This window comes from Calliphora vicina, chromosome 5, assembly GCF_958450345.1.
Source record: "Calliphora vicina chromosome 5, idCalVici1.1, whole genome shotgun sequence".
Taxonomy (NCBI): domain Eukaryota; kingdom Metazoa; phylum Arthropoda; class Insecta; order Diptera; family Calliphoridae; genus Calliphora; species Calliphora vicina.
The window spans coordinates 35,956,802-35,979,386 of NC_088784.1; the positions used below are offsets into that span (position 1 = coordinate 35,956,802).

At 30.9% G+C, this 22,585-nt stretch overlaps 1 protein-coding gene across 2 annotated transcripts in view; it reads left to right on the forward strand.

Moving 5' to 3' along the window:
- lbk (lambik) overlaps positions 1 to 22,585 on the forward strand; it is a 79,775-nt gene that overhangs the window by 32,706 nt on the left and 24,484 nt on the right. For both annotated transcript variants that reach the window (XM_065514338.1, XM_065514340.1), the window contains exon 3: positions 22,139 to 22,222. The gene's annotated coding sequence lies outside the window, so the exon portion shown is untranslated. The remainder of the gene's footprint in view (positions 1 to 22,138; positions 22,223 to 22,585) is intronic.

Below are 22,585 nucleotides of genomic sequence, written 5' to 3' on the forward strand. Positions count from 1 at the left end.
CCCTACAATAGGACACCATAAACATATGTTTGAATTTAGCAACATGTTAAGCAGATTATAATTTTTGTTTATAATTAGAATGATATGATTTTGCATGTGTTTGTTAATCCAACTTTTAAAACATTTGATCAAGTCCGACTTTTGTTAAAAACTCTATACATTAAGAAATAATTCAGGGCTGTACCGGGAATATCTCATTAATTCCTTGCTTTGGACAGTGACTTGTTTAATTCAACCTATTAGAGCATGCATTTCCTCGGTAGACTATTATCCAATGCCCAATGTTTACCATCGCATCTAGCTATTTTATAGGAATCTTCATACAAATGAATTCGGAAAGCCAGCGAACAAAATTAAGGGATGTATCACTATTCCTCATTAGATATTGGGAGAAGAAGACCCCGTACACCCAGATCTAGGATCACTATGGTATAACAAGCGGCACTGATTACGTTCAAGTCAGCTGTGGCTTTAAAATATACATATATATGTATATTGAAATCATTATTAATTCTTTAGTTTTATCAATAACAAACTTGTTTGCAAACTACTAAGTTATACAATTAAAAAGATAACCTTGTTACCAACTTGGTGATTAAAGTTACAACACCTGCCCACTGTGTTATAGAGTGTCATACGAATGAAAATATATACAAGTCATACTATTTTCATTATTATTGCTGTTTGCCTGGTATTATTCTCAAATGTTGCTGTTGTTGTTGGTGAATTGTTGCTGTTTGTTGATCTCAGTGTACTTTGGTGGTGTTGGACTCCTATTGTGTTTTTGTTTGAACGGTGTTGGTTGGTGTCGGTGTCAGTCAGACAGACAGTCAGTCAGTGTTGGTGTGATGTTTGATTGTACGAGTACATATGATGCAAAAAATATTAAAAAAAATCAACTAAAAAGGGTTTTCTTGTTGTCAAATGTTTTGCTGCTGCTGTTGCTTTTGCTGTGTATTGTTTTTGTTTGTGTTTTTGCTTTTACTTTTCTGTACCTGAGTGTGTGTGATGCGGGGATGGAAAATTGAAATACTGTTCTACACAATATTTTCTAAATATGTATGTACTGTTATATGTACTCAAGATTTTCTATAGAAAACACTGTTAAACCTAGATTTTTATAGAAAATACTGTTATACACAAGAAAATAGTTAACTATAAAAATAAATAAAACAAGTAAGAGTGCTATATTCGGCTGTGCCGAATCTTATATACCCTTCACCAAATTATACTTCAAACTTTTAAATATTTTTAGGTAAACAAAATTTAAATTTTTTTTCCATTTTTTTAATTTTTTGGAAAAAATTTTTTTTCGATTGTTATTTTAATTTTTTTTTTTTATATTTAAAATTTTTTTTTTTTTAAATTTAAAATTTTTTTTTTTTAAATTTAAAAAAAAAAATTTTTTTTAAAATTTTTTTTTTAAATTTAAAAAAATTGTTTTTTTAAAATTTTTTTTTAAATTTTAAAAAAAATATTTTTTGTTTTTTCAATTTTTTTTTTTTTTAAATTCGGGTTAAAATTTTTTTCCCGATTTTGACCCATTGTAGGTCCAACTTAATATGGTCTTATATACGTAGTTGCAAATGTCTTTGAAATATCTATCATTAGATATCCATATTGTCTATATTAATGTCTTAGTAATCCAGATATAGGTAAAAAATAGGTCAAAATCGAGGTTGTCTTGGTTTTTTCCTCATATCTCAGCCATTTGTGGACCGATTTTGCTGATTTTAAATAGCAAAATTCTCGAAAGCATGTCTGACAGAATTATTGAAGATTTGGATCCCGAAGATATCTGGGGTCTTCAGAAAACTGATTTCAACAGACAGACAGACAGACAGACAGACAGACGGACAGACAGACAGACAGACAGACAGACGGACATGGCTTAATCGACTCCGCTATCTATAAGGATCCAGAATATATATACTTTATAGGGTCGGAAATGAAAAATGTAGAAATTACAAACGGAATGACAAACTTATATATACCCTTCTCACGAAGCTGAAGGGTATAAAAATAAATCCCAGGAAATTTTTTATTTGTTGAATAGAAAAGTAATGTAAATACTAGGGTATTCAATTAATCGGGTTTCTGGTTTATGCCTGTAATTTCAACAAATAGATATCTACGGTGTAAAATACCCATCCGATAAATTTGCCTAAAAGGTAACTTGACATTAATTTCATATCAATATCTACTTGTAAAAATTACCAAAAATTAATCGGGGTTTAGATTTAATCGGTTAATTTTAAATTATTCGATTTTCGGTTAATCGAATAATTTAAAATTAACCGATTAAATCTCCGATAATTTCTATTTAAATGTAAACTAAGTCACGGATTTTGTGTACTTAAGTATTTTATTAATAAAAAGAACAAAAACATAAAAAATAAACAAAACCCTAACAATTCAACCAAAAAGAAAATAATTTTCTTTAGTTTTAATAAAACACGACTTGAAAAAAACTCTCTCGCTGATTGTTGATGTTGGAGAAATCGAAAAAAAGACATGATAAAGAATATCCAATTTGTCAGTTATTTTTTTAGTCCTTTTTGGACTTTTTAGATATTAAACACTTTTAATAATTTCGATAAGTTCTGATAAAAAGTCGTTTCAGTAGTGTCTCCAGTTTCGTCTATTATCATGTTCTCATCCGACAATTACATGTAAATTAAATATATCAGTTATTATACTCAGTAAACATATTTCTTGAATGTTCGAAAAAATATGTAAGTTTACTTTGACATTTGTATTTTAATTAAAATGGAAAATTAAAAACAAAAAAAAAAATAAGTTAAAGTGCAAAAAAAAAGAAATTTCGGTTAATCGGTTAAACGACACAAATTAATCGGTTTATTCGTTATTTGAAAATCGGCAATTTTGAATTATTCGAACAGTTGACCGACCAAAATTAATCGGTTAACCGATTGAATACCCTTCTAAATACCTACCTAGTTTCTTACCCCCATAAGCATAAATAGTTAATAAATTTATCAAAGTTTTTTCAATTTATTACATATTATTACAACTTACAAAAAATATTATTTTTATTGTTCTAATCAATAGTGATGAAAGGTTCATAAACTTTTCTGGAAACCCTTACATTAAGGATTTTATAGTGCTTTCTGTCACTTTTTTCGAACACGTAGTCCATCACCGTTTAAAATCTACCACACTTTTGGACACCTTTTTTGTGATCTTCAATTCTTTTTTACCAAGAGCCCAATATCTCTCCTCTGGACTTAGCTCCAGGCAGTTTTTAGAATCTCTCTAGCTACAAATTCCACATTATTGTTCTTGAACCACTCAAGACCTTGCTTACCAAAGTTGCAGGAATAAGTGGACACATTAAGAAGTCTTATGAATGCAAGCATCCTCTTTTGTAAACATTCCTTGATGTAAATTTCGGTATTTATAGAGCCCTTTGTAACAAATATTTGGCTTCTTTTGCCGCAACAGCATATTATCTACAACATTCCCTCGAGCATCAGCAACATCAAAATATTGACCCCAGAACACACATTTCGTCATCCATTATGCGGCAGGTGTATTTTTTTGTATAAAATTTGACTTCAATTTCCGTGCTCTGTATTTGGGCTCTAAATTTTTAGCACAGTTCCTGTCAGGAACTTTTCGAGCCTGTAAACCTGCATTGGCTTTAACTTTTTGTACCAAATAGTCCGAGTACTGAGCTAACCGGACTGCTTTCCTACCGGATATGTTGGGAGCTGTTTTGAAAATGCTTTCTATTTATTGGCTTTAGAAACATCATGTGGATTATGCTTCTACCTGAATCAGGTTTTCTATCAACGTACAAGTTCTCCCGATACTGTTTAATAACATTGGAATCAGTTTGACGGCAGACCTTTGATTGAAAATAATACAATCGTATCAAATTTTCCATCCCTGTTGTGATATATTTCATACAACAACATTTTTATGTTGTCTCTTTATTCTTTCTTGTTGCCTTATTCTTGTGATTTGTTGTTTTTGTATTTAGTTTAGATTTGTCTGTGTGTTTTTTTTATTTTGTATTTTTTTTTTCCTCTTTTTGACTCGAACGTAAATTTAACACTTTGACCAAAAACAGTTGGCGCGTTTATTTTCATTAAGCAACAACGTTATGGTTGTTCGTTCCTCTGTTCCTTCGGTATCAATTTAATTTTTACACCTTTAAAATACGTTTTCGAATAAGAATTTGTTTGAGTTTTTTTTCTTCGTTTTAAATACGGTGTTAATTTAAAATGCAATTTGTAAAAACTTAAGCGAGTGTAAAAGAAAACAATTGAAAAAAGGCATAAATAAATAAAAATTAAATGAATGTTTTAAAAACCATTTGCATGATTTAATTGTTTAAACACAGTGTTAATACTCTTAAACGGAATTGTTAAAAATATTGGAATAATAGAAAATTTGTTCAATCATATGGAAAATGGAAATTAATAAATAAAAAAAATCTATAAGTGAATTTGATGAATTTTTAAGAAATCATAGGCAATTATAATAATTTATTCCTACTTTAACAAATTAATAGCAACCTATTTTTAATTTGTGAAAGACTTTTACTTTAATGTTGGCTTTTCTCAAAGCATTTTTCATGGATTACCAAAAATACTAGTTCCTGAAAATTAAATTTTGTAAGTTTTTAAAAATATGTATGTTATTATTATTAATTTTCGCATATTTGTGGTTGGTCCTATATCTAGAATTGTTGCCTTCAGTCCATCCTTCTGTGGATCATTAATACTTCTGTTTGGAATAAGCTCGAGAAAAATTGTAGATCTTTTATTAAAATCTTACCTAATAAAAATAATCGTGTTGATTTTTTTAATGAAAAAAAATTCTGTATTCAATTTAAAAAGTTCACATTGCTCAAATATCTGGAATATAGGTAGTAACTTGTATTTTTAGCAAATGATTATTTGAAATAACATTAATAATGGAAGTTTATTGAAATTGTACCGAAGAATCATATTCCATCGCTATTCAATGATGAATTGAAATTCTTCATATTGTCAATTCGTTTTTGAAATCACTTGGAGCAGTTTATCAATAAACTATGTTAGATTAAGGAGTGAGATCGAAAAAACCTTAACACACGTTTTTCCTTAAAACTTTTAATCCAAGTATTATTTGATTTTTTTTATCATACTTTGATTCCAATGTTAATAAACAGTATCGGAAGAACTTGTCCGTTGATAGAAAATCTTGTTCATGTAGATGGAATGGTCCATATGATGTGTCTAAAGACAATAAATAGAAAGCTTTTTCAAAAGAGCTACCAACACATCCGGTAGGAAAGCTGCCCGGTTAGCTCAGTACTCGGACTATTTGGTACGAAAAGTTAAAGCCATACAAGGCTCAAAAAATTCCTAACAGGAACTCTGCTAAAAATGGAGAACGAAACGTATGTTCTGGAAAATTTTTGGCAGCTTCCGGATCAATATTTTATAGAAAAATGTTGTAGAAAAGTTTAGGACCCAAAAGCAGAAAATGTTCCCAAAAAGTTCTTGGTATGGCAAGCAATATGCAGTTGCGGCAAAAGAAGCCAAAGGGCGCTATAAATAACGAAATTTACACCAAGGAATGTTTACAAAAGAGGATGCTTCCATTTAAAAGACTTCTTAATGCGTCCACTTATTTTTGGCCTGATTTTGCATCCTGTCACTATGGTAAGCAAGGTCTTGAGTGGTTAAAGAACAATAATATGGTATTCGTACCAAGAGAGGCAAATCCTCCAAATATTCTAACGCCATTCGAGAGATATTGGGATCTTCTTAAAAGAGAAATGAAGATCACAAAAAGGTGTCCAAAAGTGTTCGAACAAAGGGACAGAAATCACTATAAAAACCTTAATGGAAGGGTTTCCTGAAAAAGTTCATAAATTCATCGCTATTGATTGAACTATAAAAATAATATTTTTTGTAAGTTGTAATAATAATTTCAATCAAATAAAATTGTAGGTTTAGTTTCTTTTGTTTTAACATTTATGTATGTTAAGATTTGTTCGATCTCACTCCTTAAATGTTCTGTAAAAGGATATTCGGGAAAATATTTTTGTGACGTTAATTTACAATATATTACCCACTACATATTTGGAAGTCTTCACATTATCTATGCTGTCTATACCATAGTTCCAGAATACGAAGATTTTCGTCAATTTACACGTACACAACCCGAGTGTAAACAATAGAGAGTAAAAATACAAAAATTTCAATCAGTTGCTTGATGTTTTGCCTTCTTCTAACGAAAAACTCTACTTGTAACTATAACCGGAAGGATATATCGAGGTTGCTGACAGTATTAACTGGGTGATAGGTAAGCTGGGAGTCGACAAAGAAAATGAAAAGATTTTCCACTTCTTTTATGAATGACCGGCTCTAACTGTCAAGAGACACATATTCCTGGGCAATTACATACTAACTAACCTGTAGTAGTATCTTCCCCATTAATTATCTTATTAACATTTTATCTAACGAGTGGTATGTTCTTGACAAAACGGGGTCCTTTCGACTTTATTTGAATGTATGGGCGTTACCAACCAATGATAATTTGGATATATATAAGAAGTAGGGGTGAGATGTTTAGAGCAATCAAATTGACGCCAGAGGATAAACTATTTTCAGAGTTAAACCATAAGTTATTCGCAATAAGAAGTATTTAGCCGACCTATATCCCAATCATAGATCTTGTCGATTTCGATCAGAATAATTTATCTCATAAGTTTTCATCTATAAGGAGGTACCCACAAACAACAAGTAGCCGAAATATTTATCTAGCTGTGTCGCATTTCGTCTCTAAATCCAATGAGGGAGGTTTGGCTGGACAGTTGAATATAATTTAAAACCGAAACTGTAATTATCCAAATAATTGTATCGGACTTCCAAACGATTCTCTTAATATCCCACAGAGACAAAGACCGAAAGTCCATTGTAATGACAAGTCTTTTTCAGTTCATTAATCAATATCATCCGAGATATGTGGAAAAAACACAGTATTCAGACATGTCCCCTAAGTATTAGTTACATTATCTTATTGTTTTAAGTTTAGCAGCTGTGTTCATAGACAGTTGTTTAGCCATCTTATCAACCATCGATCTCAAGTAGCGCTCGAGACGACAACCATTAATTTTCCTGTTCTTATATATAGTAATCACTTTCACCTTAATGACATTCTAGCTTACACATCATCGCGTTATTTTGACAGTTTTGCGATTGAAAGCAGAAGAATTTGTCTCATCATATTGCATCCATAAGTTGTAACACACAAAAACAAGTAGTTTACCGAACGAGAGTTCAAGAATTTATCTGCTATTTAGCATATCGTAGCTTGCCGATTTAGAACCGATGAGTTTATTTAATGATATTGTTATGTTTAAGCCGAGAGTTCAGAACTACTCTTATTTTCATCGGCAGGATCTTTATCGTGTCTGTAGTAGGCGGCCCCCAAGTACACCATTTATGTGGTACAACGCTACCGCTATATTTAAAGGGTATTTGTGAATGTCGTTCAAAGTTACTCTGCCCAATACTGAAAAAAAAAATCCTTCCAAGTTTTTTCCCTTTTCTTATTTTTAACATTGAATTTGAACAGGAAAAAACTTCCGATGAATTTTTTTTCAAAATTGGGCAGACTGTGTTGCGATCCATGTTCTCTTCGAATATGGGAAGGTTTTTGATGGCAACCTTTGGGTGAGATCCAATTGTTTGATGTTGATGTTAAAATGAATGCTCCAGTAGAAACTGCTTAGTTAATGTTCCATGACTTCCGTTTCTTCATGCAAATAGTATTCTGAGCCAAATATTAATCGTATTAATCTCGTCGTATTATATATATCAGCTCTTCTTTAGAGATAGGGAGGCAGATTAGTATAAGAGCAGATGAAAAAGTCAGCTTATATAGAAGTGTATTTTTCATCTGAGAAATCTAATGATAAAATATCAGAAGAAGCGACATCAGTTCATAAAATTTGGCCCTTGAAAGGCGGATGATACCTATATTGTCTGGAAAATATATATCTACTCCAACATTATTTTAGTTCTAGATCTCTCCTTCATTTTCAGTGTAAATCACTTATCTTTTTAAAGTTCTTTAATATTAATACTTACCATTATTTTTACCTTGTTCCTAATTTAAATTCATACATATTATTTTACAAAATTTGTTTTACCATTTTTTATTTTAATAAATTTTTTGAATGAAATCCTATATGCTATGAGTACGCGTATTTTCTATTACAAACCTTGTAACATAAATTTAACATAGTTCTTCTAGCTGGTGTTTTCTTTTGTAAAATAATTCTCATAAATGAATTAATACTAATTCCTTTTGATGGTCATATATATATTTTTGTTTGTATTCTTTTGGTTGTTGACAATAAATACTGACCAAATAAAATACATACTTATTTATGTTAAACAAAAACATATTTTGTATTTATGTTTTCTAAATCTGTAAAAACGTATGTATGTTGTGTACTTCTCATATTTCACCAGCTAACAATGTTGGAACATAATTGCATTATTAGTAATTATAAGTTATTATGAATGGTGGACAACAGGCATGGGAAATTGAGATTTTGAATGGAGATTTGTCTAAGATTGAAAGTATGTATTAAACATTTTGAAGTCTTGCCTTGCATATAAAGAATTAATAAAAATTTAAGAAATATGTCTGTAAGAGGAATTTGAAATACCTCGGACTAACCTTCCGTCGTTAAATATAACTTGGACAAATGACATGAGCTCTATTAGAAAAATCATTCTTAGCATCGTCTAAGCCCTTACAAAAGAAATTTCCACCACGAAAAGTGACCAAAATCTTCAAATAGTAACAGAATTAAAACCACAAAGTCGTTCAAACCCTGGATTAATTCATTCGAACTACTCGTATAATTGGGAACTATTTTTTAAAAACTTATGTCATGTTTGTCCATGTCAAAATGTACTAATTTTTCAATGTCTGCTGGACAATAAAACATATTTTGTTTGCACATAAAAATTAGATCAGTTGTATGATTCTTTGTTTAAAGATTTTTGAACTTTTAATAACACAAACAAAATAACTGGTTAATTAAATTTTGTGCCAATTTTTGAAGGTTGTGCTGGCATTTGGTATGAATATTAATATAATTACCAGATATGAAAGTTTAAGGTGCTATTAAAAATGAAAGCATGAAAATTTTTAAGATTTTAAAACTTCTTGAAAATCTCCGACAACTTAAAAATACGAAAAAGTTAAAAAGTGCCGAGTCTGATTCCTAAATAGAAAAAAATAGTAATAAAATTAAGTTCAAACTAATGTTTTCATCATGATGACATATCACACTATTCTCTCCCATTGCAACAGTCGATTTGGTTCAGGAATTTCTGCTGCATCTAATTTCTCCAGATTTATCTCTAGTTTTAAAATGTAACTCTAATAATACTCTCAAGGACATCAAATACTATGATGGCGTTATAAATTAGATAGTAAAATTCACGATAACTTGATGTACGCTCCAGAACGACTCAAGTCCAACTTGCTCAAAGATTGCTAACCCAGCGACATCTGTATCAACGAAAAGTTAAACTGTTATAATAACGAGGTAATATGTAAACTGGAGGGTCATTAAGATTACCTGATTCCTATATATTAGAATAGGAAAATTAATGGTTCTCGTCTCGAGCATCACTTGAGATCGATGGTTGAGCTGGCTATACAACTGTCTATGAATACAGCTACTAAACTTAAAACAATAAGATAATGTAACTAATGCTTAGGGGACATGTCGGAATACTGTATGCTTTCTACATCCCTCGGATGATATTGATTACTGAACTCAAAGACCTTTCATCACAAGGGACTTTCGGTGTATGTCTCTGTGGGATATTAAGAGGATTCTTTCTCATTTGAGAGTTTCCTACGAATGTTTCAGAAAAGGGCACTGCTGTTATATTTGGTACAATTAGATAATGGAACCAATGCTGGAGTGAATATGTCAGAATTCCTGTGATTTTTCCAAAACCCTCGGATGATATTGAGTACTGTACTCAAATACCCTTCTTCACAAGGGACTTTCAGTGTTTGTCTCTGTGAGAGATGAAGATGGGTTTTTCTTGCTTGGAAATTTCCAGAAACTAATAATTTTTCCAAATGCCTCGGATGGTATTGATTGTGGTATTCAAAATACTCTTCATCACAAGGAACTTTTGTTCTCTATTTCCGATGAAAATGAAGAGTGTTCTTCCTTGCTTGGAAGTTGTCGATGATGGATCCGAATCAGCGATAAGATAGAGTTTGTGTTATGATGTCCTTGGAATTATGACGTCCTTCAAGTTAAAGTAGCAGCATTTAAATTGGCTGCGTTACTCTCGTATATCTGGTAGTAATAAAATCCCAGGAATACATGTCAGCTTTGAGATGGCGAGCTATTAGATAGTTTCAATTATATGAGAACATATACACGCGGATTGCAATTGGTCTATTGAAGTATATAGTTACAAAAACTAATCAAAATGAGTGAGAACTTGTCCGTTGATAGAAATCCTGGTTCAGGTAAAAGGAATGGTCCACGTGATGTTTCTAAAGCCAATAAATAGAAACCATTTTCAAAAGAGCTCCCAACACATCCGGTAGGAAAGCAGTCCAGTTAGCTCAGTACTCGTACTATTTGGTACTAAAAGTTAAACCCAATGCAGGTTTAAAAATATACAAGGCTCAAAAAGTTCCTGATAGGAACTCTGCTAAAAATTTAGAGGCCAAAGTCAGCTGACTGCATAATGGATGACGAACGTATGTCCGGGTCAATATTTGTATGTTGCTGATGCTCGAGGGAATGTTGTAGAAAAGTTTGTTACAAAGGGCTCTATAAATACCTAATTTTCATCAAGGAATGTTTACAAAAGAGGATGCTTCCATTCATAAGACTTCTTAATGTGTCCGCTTATTTTTGGCTCTTGTTAAAACAGAATTGAAGAGTACAAAAAAGGTGTCCAAAAGTGTTGTATATTTTAAATGGTTGTATATTTTACCTGTTCGAACAAAGTGACATAAATTCATCTCTATTGATTAGAACTATAAAAATAATATTTTTGTAAAGCTGGGTTTCCGCATACACCGTAATCGGCGGCGATAATTGAAACTGAAACGTTGGTGTTCGTCACCGTCTCGTTTCTGAATTGTTTTCGTTTCAGTTGGATGCGTTGCGGCATAAAACAGAAACGAAATTATTTTTTAAGTTGTCATTTGGAAATTAAATAGAATTTAATTATTTTTGACAAAATCTATTATTTTTTCCTCTTCCAATAAAGAAAATTAATTTTTTTTATTGATTTTGATTTTCTTTAAATTTGAAATAAAAAAATAATTCAAATAATTTCGTTCCTACAGCATCGAAAACAATCTACTTGAAGTTGTTTTCGTTCCGGCCCCAAATGACAGGTTCTTCGTTACTGATCGGTGCCGTTGCGTTCCCAATTTTCGTTGCCGATTTCTGAAACGAACTTTTTTTCGGTACAAATGTATGGAATTTCGTTTTCGGTGCCGATTACTGTGTATGCGGAAACGTAGCTTAACAAACTCATTTATGTTATAGCAATTGTCTGTCCTCTACTATTGACAACAAATATAAATTTCCAGTCGGTTACTTCTCTCATTCACTGTACAGTGTCATATCAATTTAATGTAATACAGTTTTATAAGTTTCTTTATTTTTTATTACTTTATTTTTATGACCAAATGATTTTCGATTACCTTTTTAAACAACGAATAACAATAAATTTCAATCTGATACCGAGTTAGAAGCATTGAAATTGTATTTCCTATATGTTAAGACAAGCACAGCCAGCCAACAATACTTAGATAAGAAGTATGTATCGATTATTTAAAATCAAATCAAGACAATTTCCCGTAAATTGCGTAAAAATCCTACTCAACATTAATTAAAACATTTTTAAATAATGTTTTTTTTTTAACAAATTTTCTTTTGAATTATTCAGATGTACATAGTCAGTATATTGAACGAGTCTGTGTATTTATATGAAGTCCCATCAGATCTGGGTGAGTGTCTCGAACTAGCGATCATTTAGGGGATCACTAGTTACACTAATAGCTATGTGATTAGTTATTTTAACATGTATGTGTCCTAAGCAAGGGGCCAATTGACCCTACATAGATTACAAAGATATTGTTTAATAGCTGGTCCGAAGTAGTCAATACAATGGATGTTACTAGCTACCTAACTGGATTCTGGATTGTACAGCTGCTATACGGAAGCTAACAGACTTCAAATAGTCAGTTAAAAGGACATATCTTAGACAGTCGAAAAACCGATTGCTTGTAAACAAATCTTCCTCCTACCACTATCCAATAGATGACTTCTGGTAGGTAAAATAACTTCTTTCTAAAGAGCAGTACAAAATAAATCTTTAAAGTGACTACACTCTAGATTACTTAGATACACTAAAGTGACAATTGACTTCACACTAGACTACCTGGGATATAAGTCTAGTTAAGCAAAATGAAAATTATAACAATAAAACTGCTGGGGTGTTAAAGACTTTCCTCGTGCAGATGTCTGTGCATAATATTTCATTAATACCTGTCGTCTATGTGTCTTTGCTATAAATTCTATATTTAACTTTTTTATGATTTTGTTTTTGTTCTATTTAAAATCGAAAGAAATACGTAATATTCATTTATAATCATACAAGTGTTGTATGATTAGTATTTTGTTTTTCTTTTTATATATAATTTATTTATTTGTTTTTATGTTCGTTCTTATCATATTGAGTGTTAGAATTCAATAGGAGGGAATGGTTGAAACAGTGATTAATTTAAAAAAAATATATAAAAACAATTATGAAATTTAAGCAAAAACATAGGGTTTTTAAAGACATAAATGTGCCAAATAATATGGTACTAAGTATTATTGAAAATAGTCAATAATTTTGGGAATATTTAGTAACATTTATGTATAAATTTAAAAAGTTTCCTAAAAAAACCTATTCGATATCGAGTAAAACTGATCGTAATTTTCTTATTTGAGATCATGGCATTCGATATCGAAATCATTTTTCGATACGATATTTCATTCGATCACGAATGCAATAATTCGGCCCCTGCTAAATTTGCTGACGAAAGTTCTATTCTGCCAAAATAAACTTCCGCTTGATACAGCTCTTTTTGCAATTGGTTTTCGTGTCCTTCCTGAGCGAAAATCCCATTATCGTAAATGGTAACTTTGCTTGCTTAGGGTCTTTAAGATTCCATACAACCATAGCATTTGAAATTGTTTTTAATTAAATTTAATAATACATATTTTAATCAGTCATTTGTCAAATTAATCATCAACAAGTTTACCGGCTCTTTAACCTTTAACACTTTTTGTCTTTAATGTATGGGGAAATCCCATAATTGGCATTAAACTTAGCATTTTAACTGCATATTTGTCAAGAAAATAATATTATGAAACCATTGTGCAAAGTATTCTCAGTATTTATGAATGTAGTACATACCCGGTTAAATAACACAGTCATAACAAAATCATGTTAATGTTTCTTTATTTTCCGTTTTCTATATTATGTCAAATAATAAAGCAAAAAAAGAAAAGTTTACACGTGTCATACATTACCCAGTTGGCCAGATAGTCATGAGCTACAGTAAGGAGTGAGATCGAAAAAACCTTAACATACGTTTTTCCTTAAAACTTTTAAACCAAATATTATTCTGATTTTGTTTTTAATCAAGTTACCTTTGAAAAATATGTCAATTATTATGTTTAATGTCAATTATGTTCATTTATTGTTAATCTGAAAAAATGAGTGACGAAAAAAAAGTGCGTATGTACTAAAATTATTAAATATTTTCAACAAAACCGAACTTGCTGCTACAAAAAGTTCAAAGGTCTGCCTCAAACTGATTCCAATGTTATTAAACAGTATCGGGAGAACTTTTCCGTTGATAGAAAACCTGGTTCAGGCAAAATGAATGGTCCACATGATGTTTTTAAAACCTATAAATAGAAAGCATTTTCAAAAGAGCTCCCAACACATCCGGTAGGAAAGCTGCCCTGTTAGCTCAGTACTCGGACTATTTGGTACGAAAAGTTGAAGCCAATGCAGGTTTAAAAACATACAACATGCTAAAACATGCTAAAAATTTAGAGACCAAAGACAGAGTACGGAAATTGAAGTCAAATTTTATAAAAAACAAGTAAAAGAGCTATATTCTTATATACCCTTCACCAAATTATACTTCAAAATACAAATTTTACATATTTTTAGGTAAACAAAATTTATTTTTCTAAAATTGTTTTTTTCATTTTATGGACATTTTTTTTTTTCGAATTTTATTTTTAAATTTAAAATTTTTTTTTCAGTTTTTTTTTAATATTTAGCGAAAAAAAATTTTGGTGAAAAAAAATTGGGGTTAAAAAATATTTTTTCCGATTTTGACCCATGTAGGTCCAACTTATTATGGTATTATATACGTCGTAGCAAAGGTCTTGGAAATATCTATCACTATATTAATGACTTAGTAATACAGATATAGGTAAAAAAATCGTGGACCTATTTTCTCGATTTTAAATAGCAACCGAGAATTCCGGAGATATTGAATGTATGAATCGTTATGTAAGTTATTTGGGCGCTTCGGAAAGTTGATTTCAACAGACATACAGACGAACATGGCTTCATCGACTCCGCTATCTATAAGGATCCAGAATATATATACTTTATACTATAAACGTTTATAGGTTCGGAAAATTATATTGTGGAAATTACAAACGGAATGACAAACTTATATATACCCTTCTCACGAAGGTGAAGGGTATAAAAATACCTGCTGCATAATTCTATGATGTTCTTAGATGTCTTAAACCTGGTTAAGGTAGAAGGAATTGTCCATATGATGTTTCTAAAGCCAATAAATAAAGGATGACGAAACGTATGCTCTGGCAAAATTTTCGCAGCAAATCTTCCGCGTCAATATTTTTATGTTGGTGATGATCGAGAGAATGTTGTAGAGAAGATTAGGACCCAAAAGCAGAAAATTTTCCCAAAAAGTTCTAGAAATGGCAAGCAATATGTAGTTGCGGCAAAAAGCCAAAAATTTATTACAAAGGGCTCTATAAATACCGAAATTTACATCAAGGAATGTTTACAAAAGAGGATGCTTCCATTCATAAGACTTCTTAATGTGCCCGCTTATTTTTGGCGTGATTTGACATCCTGTATTACAAACTTATGCTGCGTGATAAGTTTGTAATTTCCACAATATAGTTTTCCGACCCTATAAACTTTTATAGTATAAAGTATATATATTCTGGATCCTTATAGATAGCGGAATCGATTAAGCCATGTCCGTCTGTCTTTTTGTCTGTCTGTTGAAATCAACTTTCCGAAGCCCTCAAATAACTCCGTCTCGGTTGCTATTTAAAATCGGTCCACAAATGTCTGAGATATAAGGAATAAACCAGGACAACCTCGGCAACCTATATATATAATGGGTCAAAATCGGAAAAAATATTTTTTAACCCGAATTTTTTTTTTCACCAAAAGTTTTTTTCCGCTAAATATTAAAAAATAAAATTGAAAAAACAAAAAAAAAATGTAATTAAAAAAAAAAAAAATTTTAAAAATTCAAAACAAAGTTTAAAATACAATTCGAAATTTTTTTTTTTTCAAAAAATGAAAAACTGAAAAAAAAAAAAAAATTTTGTTTACCTAAAAATATTTAAAATTTTTATTTTGAAGTATAATTTGGTGAAGGGTATATAAGATTCGGCACAGACGAATATAGCTCTCTTACTTGTTATCCTTTAAGGCGGCGACACGTAATCTTTTTAGCATTAATTGAGTTGAAACTTTTGACTCGGAAACCGCGATTCCTGCCATTGGAGTGCAAAGATAAATTTAGGTTCACTTTTTTTTAATAATGTGCCATCAAGGATTTACTAATCTTCCAGGATGTCTTGAAAACATGGCCAATTGGGTAAACTTGCATGTTACACATACTACATACGATCATGGACTTTTACATCATACAATTTACAATTGATGTGTGTATGTGTATTTGTATACATATTTATCAACTGTTTATTTTGAATGAAATACAACATAATAAATAAAAATAATGTAAAAGAGAATATTAAAAAAACAAACGATAAGAGCAACAACAATGTCTATGATGTACATATGTATAGTCAGTCAGTCTGTCATTTTTACACTGTTGACTTAATATCAAAACAAACAACAAAAAAAAAAACAACTACAAAAATAATACACCAACTAATTAGTTATTGCGTGCATTTATTTCATTTCATTTTTATTTTATAGTATTTTTTTTATACATATTTATATTCTTATTTAATTTCGCTGTTAGTCAACATTTTTGCCACCAGACATTTTAGCACCAATAAGAGGGCAAGAGAGAAGTGTCTTCTGACGGCTGACTGTGTTGAGTTTGTTGTGCAGGCAAAATGTCTAGATTTTCAAAATTAACATTCAACCAAACACTAATAAAATCCAACAACTACGAAACCGCCAAACAAAGACAAGCAGTCACAAACACATGCATTCCCACAAACCGCCAGAAAGACATACATACAGACTAGTGTAATTATGGAAATTAGAAGAAATATTCATACATACAAACTTATAACAAAAAAAAAATTAAAATAAAACTGAAACAAATCAAGTTTTTCACTTTTTATTAAAATACAAACGAACTTGTTTTGGTTTCTTAATAAAAAAAAATCACCAAACTTGGTTGAAAATATAAAATGACGACGACCACGACAACGACACACCAGTAAATGCAATAAAAAAAATCATTTTTATTTAAATTACTGACCGTATTCTACGTATTGACGTGTGACACCTTTATTTGGTTATAAAATACCAAAGTATACCACAGCAACTACAACAATATCGGACAAAAAGCAACAACAACAATTCACTATAGGTATCTTTTTTTTTTGATTTCCTTCAATGAATTCGGTTCTCGCCTACGCAAAATGCATTTTATTTTGCCGTTTGTTAAGTTTATTGTAATTATTTATGCATTTGTCACTCTCTCTCTCTCTGCTTGAGTTATCATCCTCTTTGTCTTCCTAGTTCATCTTGTTTGCAGACAATGTTATTAAATTAGCGGGTTTCGCCCTAGATTTAGAGGTTTTTAACAACCCAAAAAAAACTGATTGTTCAAAGTTAGCCCTTTTTTGAACGAAAAAAATTGTCACTTTTGCTGAAGTTCTAGTGTAATTGCTTCATAAATTTGTCAAAATATCTGACGATTTAAAACTTTTAAAGATAGGTGACCGAAGTACTGCTATGGTACAAATTTTCTCAATAACGTATGCGGAAAAAATTGCAACCTAAATTTTGAAGCAGGCCAAAGAAAAAATAAGCTTTAGGGTTTTCAGGAATCATATTGAATTACGTTATGTTTTGTCACAAGGAGTGAGTTCGAAAAAATTTGAATATGTATACATAAATGTATATAAAAAAGAAACCACAAAACCTACAGTTTTGATTTGTTTTTTATTTGATTGAAATTATTATTACAATTTATAAAAAATATTATTTTTATAGTTCTAATCAATAGTGATGAATTCATGAACCTTTTCCGGTTCATGTCACTTGGTTCAAACCGTTTAAAATCTACCACACTTTTGGTCACCTTTTTTGTGCTCTTCAATTCTCTTTTAACAAGGGCCCAATATCCACTGGCCTTAGCTCCAGGCAGTTTGGAAGATTTGCTCCTCTTGGTACAAATACCACATTATTGTTCTTATACCACTCAAGACCTTGCTTCCATAGTGACAGGATGCCAAATCTTATGAATGGGAGCATCCTCTTTTGTAAACATTCCTTGGTGTAAATTTTGGTATTTATAGAGCCCTTTGTAAAAAATGTTTGGCTTCTTTTACCGCAACTGCATATTGCTTGACGTACCAAGAACTTTTTGGAAAAATGTTCTGCTTTTGAGTCCTAAACTTTTCTACAACATTCTCTCGAGCATCAGTAACATAAAAAATATTGACCCGGAAGCTGCGAAAAATTTTCCAGAACATACGTTTCGTCATCCATTATGCAGCAGGTATATTTTTTTTTTTTTAAATTTGACTTCAATTTCCGAGCTCAGTCTTATCTTAGGCATCTACATTTTTAGCAGAGTTGCTGTCAGGAACTTTTTGAGTCTTGTATTTTTTTAAACCTGCATTGGCTTTAACTTTTCGTACCAAATAGTCCGAGTGCTGAGCTGACCGGACTGCTTTCCTACAGGATGTGTTGGGAGCTCTTTTGAAAATGCTTTCTATTTATTGGCATTAGCAACATCATGTGGACCATTCCTTCTACCTGAACCAAGTTTTCTATCAACGGACACGTTCTTCCGATACTGTTTAATAACATTGGAATCTGTTTGACGGTAGAACTTTGATTGTTTGACCAACTTTGTAGGACCAAGGTGGGTTTTCTTTAAAATGTTTTTCTCGTCACTCATTTTAATCAGATTATCACATTTTTTCTTAACGTTTCGAGCGTCCAACACCCTCTAAATTCAATGATTTTTTTTTGTATAATAAATACTTTATTTATTTATCTTCAATTTTAATAACCAAGCCTCCATTAATGGCTAATAAAAGCTACTAAATAAAGAGAAAAAAGTTCCCAGATTAATATACCTATAATGGCTCCAAATGGATGGTGATGAAAAATTGTTCCATTACGATAACCCGAAGCTTAAGAGATCGTATGTGAATCAAACCAGCCGAATCGACACTAAAGCCAAATATCCACCGCGCTATGGTAATGCTCTCTATTAGGTGAGACCAAAAGGACATAGGGAACCTGTGCCGAATGCAACTGATTTGGTTGAAGCTTGCATTGGCCGAAAAACTTCCAGAATATGCGGCCAGACATGAAACCGTAATACATATTTCATCATAACAACGCTCGGCCACATGTTGGAATACTTGTTAAAACTATTTAGAAAGAAGTGGTTGGGAAGTTTTGCCTCGCCCGCCTTATAGTCCAGACCTTGTCTCATCCGACTACTGTATGTTTCGATCGATGCGATCTGGGATACGCTTCACTTCAGAACAAAGTATCCGAAATTGGCTTGATACGTTTTTGGCCTCGAAAGCGGTGAGTGAGGAATCGATATGTTTCCAGAAAGATGGGAAAAGATCGTAGCTTACAATGGCATTTTCAGGGTTCTGGCAACAATAAACTCTAAAAATATTCTTTATGGAAAAGATTTTTTTTTTAATTTTTAAAATACCTACAGTGCTCTCGCGATAATATGAACTAATTAAAACTTTTGCAAGATTTCATATTTGCGAATGGCATCTAACTCCCATCAACAGCTAAGGAAGTTCAAAAATTATTAAGCAGTTGAATTAGAATTTAGCCACTACCCTGTTGATTTAGATTTCAACTCTGTTTAGATAGATAAAATACGTTAAAAAAAGCAAAAATAAGCTGTTCATAGTTTAAAAAGCTTTGAAATATGAACAGCTTAGTTCACTAAGTTCATATTTTAGAGTACCCTATGGAAGTAAAAAGTGTTCATATATTGGGGTGTTCATATTATCGCGAGTGCACTGTATTTAATTACAAACGCTTTAACAAGTTTTAAGTATTTCCTTTTGTAATAACTTTTGCAATTTTCCATTTTACTTAACAATTGAATTTAATTTTATAGTTCCTTAATAAAAATAGGTACCTATGAACAATTGAAAATTTCAATTACGGTTAATTATGGTCCCCCAGCCCTGAACTCTTAGATAAAATAACCAGTTGGATATTTTGAATTCTGTTGGTTTTTACTTCCCAATGACGGTTTTATTACTCAATTTTTTTGTTTTATTGCTCTTATTTAATGTTGTTGTTGTTATTATTTAAATTCTACCACTGAATTCAGCAATACAAAAAAATGAATTCATAATAATAAAGTAAAATCGTATTTGCCTAGGTTATTCCCTATTTTCTACTCAGTGTAGTGTTGTTATTGTTACTGTCATTACATGTTGTTGTTGTTAATATCCGTTAATGTTTTAATTCACAAAATCAAATAAAAAAAAAACTGAAGTATTAAAAAGAAAACAAATACAAAAAACGTCCTATAGCTAAAGATATAAAAAACCAGTTGTTTTCAATTCATATGATGATGATGATGAATAAATACTACGTGTATTCAAAAGAAACAAAACAAAGCAGAATCTACTAAATCTAAATTTTATTATGTTCATTCAACGTTTGTTTTTGTTGTGTTCACATGTGTGGGCGGTCGGTCGATCATTTAAATGTTAATCAATTGCTAGTGACTGTTTAGTTGTCAGTTGATGAATTTAAGCATTAACAATTTTGTTTTCATCTTCTTTCAATATCTCTCTCGTTCTCTTTTGTTTTCTTCTACATATTGTATAATGTGGATGGAACAAAAAAACAAAACCGAAGACATATACAAAGGAAATAAATAAATGAATGAATAGATTCTCTTATGTAAACAACAAGAAAAACAAAATATTACGGTTGTGTCTACACAATTTATGACATTAATATTATTGACGTTATTTTTTTTTTATGCGCATGTTATATCCATGTCTGTATGTATTACTTGTGTATCTATTTTGATTTACATTAGTTTGCTATGAAATGAAAATGGAAAATTCATTGAATTCTCAATTAAATTTTGATTAAAATTTAACACTGATTGCACTTGAAAATTAATGAAATTAAAATGAATTACATGAAGTTTGTTTAAACAAAATATGCCTTGAAAACACGAATCGCTTTCCACCATAAGAATCCGAGATCGCATACAGTTGTGGCCTTATAATTGGAAACGATGTTTTTAGAATATAAAAACGCAGCGCAATTTCTTTTAAGACCTACACTGCAAATTGTAAGTACCGGAGTTCAAAGTTAACTTAGGTATTAAACAAAAGTATGTAGTTGCTTTTTGATGGCCACGTAATTAGAAACGTGCATTTTTTGCTTTAAATTCTGAACTTATCGTATTATTCGTGACAAAGTGAGTGTAATTTGAAAAGCAATAGATTAACTTGTAATACTTTTTATACGTTTTAGTTTCTAAACAGTGTATCAGAATGAAAATAAACCCAGAAATATCCATAAGGACAAGTTTGCAAGCGAAATGAATAAAAACGATTCACGTTATTAGAATATAAGCAGTGAGATCGAAAAAACCTTAACACACGTTTTTCCTTAAAACTTTTAACCCAAGTATTATTTGATTTGTTTTTTTTTTGATCAAGTTGCCTTTGAAAGTTATGTCTGTTATTATGTTTAATGTCAATTACGATCATTTGTTGTTAATCTGATTAAAATCCGTGATGAGAAAAAAGTGCGTACTAAAATTATTAAATATTTTCAACAGAACCCAACTTGTTCCTACAAAAAGTTGGCCAAACAATCAAAAGTCTGCCTCTCTTGGTATTTGTACCAAGAAGAGCACAAAAAAGGTGCCCAAAAGTGTGTCAGATTTTAAATGGCTACCTGTTCGTACAAACAGACAGAAATCACTATAAAAACCTTAATGGACCTCATTCCTTAGTTCTCTGGAGCAACGAATCCAAGTATAACTTGTTACAATCTGATGGAAAAACGTATGTAAGACGACCTCCAAACAACCTTAGGGCACTGCTACACGTTCAATATATGTATATTGACCGAGATCTAGTATCGCGATATTTATTGAACGCGTAGCATGCAGTATTGATGGATCGCGATCCAAATTGCAGAATAACCTAATTTTGCGTGATCCATTAAAATGGATCGCGATCCAAATATCACAATATATATTGAACGTGTAGCAGTGCCCTTAGACTCCATTTTATCAGTGAATAACGCTAATGCTGCGAATTAGTTTCTAATTATGTATAACGCCAACTCGTATTTAAGAGCAGATATTGGTTTTACGGATCAATTTAGACATTAGAAATTATTATACATGATTTTTATTAAAATATATGGACCGATTTACATTCTATCGCCTTCTTAGCAATTATTCCTATGTCATTAGTAATTCAGTTTATTTGTTTTTAATTAAATACACAATTATATTATTTTAATTTATTTCATCTGATTATTAACAAATTATTTTCAAATTCTTTTAATCGTAGATCAAAGTCAACTTTAACTAACTTTAATTAAAAATGAATTAAAGTCCAAAGACGTTTTCAATGGATACAATTTACAGATTAAAAGTAAGTAAACATTTTAATTAATTCTATCAAATGTATTATGTTGAACGGTAACTTTTAACGTTATGCCAATAATGAAAGCGAAAATAGCTTAAGTTTTTCAGTAAACATCAATATTTTAGGATAATTTGGATCAACTGTGAAAAAATCCCAAGGTACTCTTACGAATCAATTTTATATTAAGGCAATCAATAAGAAAGTACTCGATATGGTCCCATTTCCTTGAAATATTCAACAGTTATTATTACAATAAATTCCCTGTAATAATATTTTCTTTATTTCTATGTAATAAATTGTGAACAGCTTGTTCAACTTTCTTTTATATATTTTTTTTCGTTTGTGTATATAAGTATTTTATTTCTTTGT